This window comes from Camellia sinensis, chromosome 15, assembly GCF_055761805.1.
Source record: "Camellia sinensis isolate YWXY chromosome 15, ASM5576180v1, whole genome shotgun sequence".
Lineage (NCBI taxonomy): Eukaryota > Viridiplantae > Streptophyta > Magnoliopsida > Ericales > Theaceae > Camellia > Camellia sinensis.
The window spans coordinates 28,706,711-28,712,886 of record NC_138975.1 but is presented as its reverse complement, the minus strand read 5'-3'; positions in this window follow the sequence as shown (position 1 = coordinate 28,712,886).

The window sequence follows — 6,176 nt, the reverse complement described above, 5'->3', positions numbered from 1 at the left end:
ATTAATTTTCCAAATAATTTGAAAAGTGAGTCAATTCTCTAAATTGTTTTTTTTTTTTAGAATATTCAAAAAAAAAAAAACTCCCAAAACACTTCCCAATTAAAAAATGGGGCAAAGAGTAATTTACCCAATTTTTATCAGGACAGAGAAAGAGAGTGGGAGAGCTTCTATTTGCACACACAATATACACTTTTTGCACATCCCCCTCACTGCATTTTTTGCACATCCTCTTCATTAAGTGTGTGTATGGAGTGGGTTTGATGTGTGCAAATAGAAGCTCCCAGAGAGTGGAGAGTAGAGCATATAGTAGTGATAATGGAGAGCATTCAACGATTCACTCACCATCTCCTTCCCATACCCATCTCCAGAAAATGCTTCAAAACCCCAACAAACCTTCCATTTCAGAGAACCCCACTAACCCACTTTCACCAAACCCGAAATACCATCTTCAAACCCGAATTCTATTCCCCTAAACCCATTTTCAATGTTGGGTTGATAACAAGAACAAGAAATCACAGCTCTCCTTCAACAGCTTAGGCCGGTTGGTTTCTGGGTTTAGGAGGAAAAAAGCAGCAGATGCTTCCCGAGATTGTGAAGGCCGGTGACCCAGTTCTTCACGAAGCAGCCCGAGAAGTCCCGCAAGAAGAAATCGGGTCGGATAAGATCCAAGAGATTATTGATGATATGGTGATGGCGATGAGGAAAGCACCTGGTGTTGGTCTTGCTGCTCCCCAGATTGGGTGCCTCTATTTACACACCACATTTCATCTCAAGACATTCCATTACTTAAGATACACCTGTAGTAATTTGATAAATAAGAAATTTGCTCAATATATATTACAATCTTACATCTTTACCCTTACTTACACATCCCACGTACAATTTTTCATCTTTACTCTTACTCACTCGCACACCCCACCCACAATCTTCAATCTTCCATTTTCTTAAAAAATTTTATTACATCTTTATCCGTCGATTGCTTAATCTCAATCACTCGATTGCTGGAGTAAATAACTCATTCCACTCAACTCTATTTAAAGCTATACCCTCCTGAGACCAAGACAATCATATCATGTCTTAAATCAATATCAATACCCATTATACTTCATTTGATTTTCATACAATCACATGTAAAACTCACATAAATATACCCACATATCTAATTACTTGAAATGGGCTTCACGAATCATTTTTTCTTTATCATCTTTCTTTATGATCATATTCTCTATCAAATCAATGGTAAGGTTTGCAACTAGGCTTAACCCTCCCAGTACCCTCAATTAACAAAGACCAACAGTTGCCAATGGGTAATGTCACTTTAAAAATTTGAAAATAGTTCGACGGTTGCGGGGTAGAGTTAAGGTTAGGAATATGGTTATGGTTAGAGAAGATGAGGATATTTTCAGAATATTTAAAAATTGATAGTGTGTATTGAGTGAAAAATTAAAGAATCAAAATTGGGTGTGGTGTACAATGAGTAATTGGTGTGTATTACATAAGGTGTGTATTTATATTAGGTTAATATTGTAATAAAAAATAAACTAATTAATGGTGTGCCTTGAGATGAAAGGTGGTGGATAAATAGAGGCGACCCCCAAGATTGGTGTCCCCTTGAAGGTTTGTTTGAATTTGCAAAATTACCCATCAATCAAAAGAATTAGGCTCCACTTGGATGGATGTTTCTTTTTTTTTTTGGTAAAAAGAAACTAAAGAAGAAGATAAATTAGAGAAAGAAGACAAGTATTTTATTAGGATCCTTGTAGAGCTAGGAACATTGATACATTTGTGTAACAAAAACAAAATTCTAACAGAAAACGCTTTTCATGGTCAAAAAAAAAAAAAAAATTATTTGGGTGAAAAATAAAATTTTACTAATGTCACCACATTACTACAACCCTAGCCACCGTCACCACACCACCACTAAATTCAAGATGAAGCTCTCAAATCCAATCTTGAAATCTATTTTTAAACTAACAAATCTAAATTCAAGCTATTTTTGTTGGAATGAGTAGTGTCAAATTCTTTCATTTTAAATCCATAAATCCAAACACAATCTTAGATTTAGAAGTGGTATTTTCCAGCTAGTTTGCACATGTACTATTTTTGCCAATGTGGATGTCCTTACTTAATCACTTGTTACAAGATTGTGTCTCTAGCCTTCATGTAGAGCTGGTTTTGAATAACAGATAATTGTTTTAGAAGATACAAAAGAATATATAAGCTATGCTCCAAAGGAAGAAACTAAAGCACAAGACCAACGTCCTTTTGATCTTCTGATATGTTGACATGTTAACGTTAGAAATTGTACATGTTCAGTTGTAAGTGCTGTAGTATAGTTTATCAATTCTTTAACACAGGTTATTGTAAACCCAAAGATTCAAAAGAAGAGCAACAAAAGTGCATTATTTTTTGAAGGGTGCCTAAGGTAATGCGGGATACTTCTTATGTTGGAATTCCTTCTTCTTATCAGGAATTTGTTCACGCTTCATTGCTCTTTACTTTGTCAATGACTTATGCTCGTTGTTTGTTTTGGCATATAGTAAAAATTGGATATTGTGTTGACAACATTTTCAAAGGATGGGTTTAGCCATGAAGAGCTCTAAAAGTAAAGTTGGATGACTTCTTTTTAACTTGGTTTCTATATATCCCTTGTAACACCCTGATAATGTTAAACCATTTTATAATTACCAATCCTTCATTATTGTCCAATTTCCTGATATAAAGTGGAAATTAAGGAAAATAAAGACAACAGTCTCATGAACTATAACGTTTGTCTTTCTCGTTGGGTTTTCTCTCATAAAATTTCATTATGGTATTACATTAGTTATGTTTAAATAAACGATACAAGGTAATTCAAAAAATAACAGAAATACAACAAAATGCCCTAAGGGCTTACACCTATCAAGGCTAGGGCCTTGATTACAAATAAGTGGAACTCTTTTCCAAGACAAGTAAGCTCGGTATGAACATCTAAGAAGCTTCAGTGCTCCATCAAAAGTCTCCACAAGATCACCAATAGAGTGGAATCGCATCATCAAGACCTGAAATTTGTTTGTTATGGTAGAAATGAGCAATGATGCCCAGTAGAAATATGTTTAACAATGCATGTAAATGTTTGATGTCATTATGATTATGTCAATGCAAATGCCATGCTAAAATCCATTGTTTTCCCTTTTAAAAGAATGATGCTCAATGCACTTTTGTAAATCAAATCCAGCGTAAGACACATGGCAATAAATATGCGTTAGAATCCCAAGAGTCACAATACATATATATATACAGATTTTATATCAAAATAGTTCCACATGTACCGGCTCAAACCCGGAAGGGCAGTTCCTCAAGCACAGAAAGGGCAATTGGGCACCTTGAAAATAATCCTTTCTCACATTCGTCTGTCATCAAGCCTGAGACAGGGCAATTGGGCACCTTGATTCCTCGCGCGGGTACCAACACAATACACAACTCAAATTCCAAAACTGACTCCTCTACCTACATTACTACACTATTTACCCCCTTTTCATGATCCATCACTTTAAAAAAAAAAAAATATCAAATGTCATCTCAAGTCAAAATCATGTGATGTAAATGTGATGCATGAGTTTTTGCAAATATTTTATTTTGCATAAGGTTCAATTATGCCACACAAGAAATCAACAATTTAATATGTAAGCGAAATAATCACAATTTACATAACTCAATAATCTTCATCATCATCAAAAACAATCTTATAAGAAATCCATACTTTATGTAATTCCCATATTTCCAAGTGTTTCACCCAACTCAACTTCCATAATTCCTCAATAGCATCGTCATAGATCAAAAATTTATTCAACTCCAATATTACCAAAGAATATCAACTTCAATTTCAACATGAAACATCAATTAGTTCCAATAATCTCTTCAAACAAAAATCCAAAATCTAGGGTTTCAAGAAAATTGAGGTTTTCCTCATTTCTTTCACAAAATATTCAAATCATTGATCATCAGTCATCAATATGTTCAAACATTTACAATATTGAAAACTTGAGTGAAAATCCCATTTTACACATCAATATCATTTAAGTCAACAATCTCTAGCTCATACATAACTATAACTAAGGAAATACCACAAAATCACATCAAAACATAGATATTCAAAATTAAAGATATTCCTACCTCGAGGATGAGGGAGAAGGGTTGAAGACCCAAACTTTGATGGCGACGAAATCATGATCAACTTACATCCAAACGTAGCTCTCGATGAGTTCTAACTTTTTCCCTCAAGAACTAAGGGTAGATTTAGCCTCTAGGTAGATGAAACCCAAGTTTGAAGCTCTCAACAATGGTGGAAAGTAAGAAAGAGAGCAAGTGATGGTGAGAGAGGAAGAAAAGTAGAGAAAGTAAGGAAAAAGAGAGAATATGCTTCTATTTATAGTGAAGGGACGTAATAGGTGGCGAGGCCCAAGAATACACAAAATATAAAGTCAAAAATCCCCAAAAGTGGGGCCCAAAACGTGGCTGGAAGTTCTAGAGTTTCTGTCAAGTGTCGACACCTTGGAGGGTGGTGTCGACACCTGCGTATAGGGCTACAAAAGAAAAGGTTCAAAATAGGTAAGGTGTCGACACCGAACTCTCATGGTGTCGACCTTAGAAAGTAGAATGCACTAAGATCTAATTCCAGTCCTGATGGTGTCGATACCCAGAGAGGGCGGTGTTGACCCTAAGAAACAGAATGTTACACAAGAAAGACAAGGTTGCTGGTGTCGACCCCAAGAGCTTAGTATCGACACCCAAAACAAATTTCTAAGGTTCTACAACATAATTTTGACAAGTCTAAACGTGATTAAACTGCAGGATTTCTGAATAATAATCTATATATTCAATTGTGTATTTGATTACAACAAGACCTTAGATTATATAGCCATAACTCCTAAATCAAAAAAAGAAAACACAATCACGCCTATAATATGTACAAACACAATCATGCCAAATATAGAATATACATAATATATTCTCACACTCTTGCTCAAACGCAAGGTGTTTTAGCAGAAAACACTGAGAGTTTGGTAAGAAAAAATTAAAACCGAGCGGTAGCGTGAGTCTTAGTGAAGAAGTCCACAAGTTGTAACGCCAAAAAGACAAAAGGAAGCGAAATAGGGCCAGACTGCAGACGTTATCAAACAAAGTGACAGTCAATCTCAATGTGTTTCGTCCGTCTATGGAAGACAATATTGTGGGCAATCTGAATAACACTGCGGTTGTCACAATAGAGAGAGGTCGGAGAAGACTGAGGAACACTCAAATTAGATAGGAGACAATGAAGCCAAACAATCTCAGCAGTGGCATGAGCCATACCACGATACTTAGTTTCGGCAGTAGAGCGAGCAACAATTGATTGTTTCTTGTTTTTCCAAGAGATAAAAGAATCACCAAGAAACATACTGAAACCAGACGTAGACTTGCGATCAGTAACATCACCAACCCAATCAGAATCAACATAGGCCACCAAGTCCAAAGAGGAAGTAAAGGATAATAGTAAGCCCTGAAAGATGGTACTCCTGAGATAGTGAAAAATGCTAACCAAAGTAGCCTAATAGGTAGAGTGAGGAACATAAATGAACTGACTAACCACATGAACAGCATAAGCAAAATCAGGGCGAGTGACAGCCAGATAAACTAAACAACTCACAAGCTCGCGATATAAAATGTGATCATCCAAAGGAACACCATCAGTAGAGTTGAGCTTCATATCAAGCTCAATAGGTGTATCAGAAACCTTAGTATCAGTAAGACCAGCACGGTGAAGGACCTCAGTAGCATACTTAGCCTGAGAAAAATAGCCCTTTGGAGAAGAAGCAAGGAGAAAAAGTAACCCCAATACCAAGAAAATACTGCAATGGGTCCAGATCCTTTATTTTGAAGTTGCGGAAGAGATACTGTTTGACTTCAGAGATAGTAGAAGAGTTAGAGTCAGTAATGATCATATCATCCACATATAGTAAGGGAGCAACAAAACCATCTGAGATATGTCTCAGAAACAAAGCAGAGTCAAAAGTACAAGGATGAAACTCAAGCTCAGTAACAACAGTTTGAAAGCGATGATACCAAGCACGAGAAGATTGCTTCAAACAACACAGAACACGTTGAAGACAACAAACCCGTCCAGAGAAGTGGAGAAGGCCAGGGGGTAGATGCAT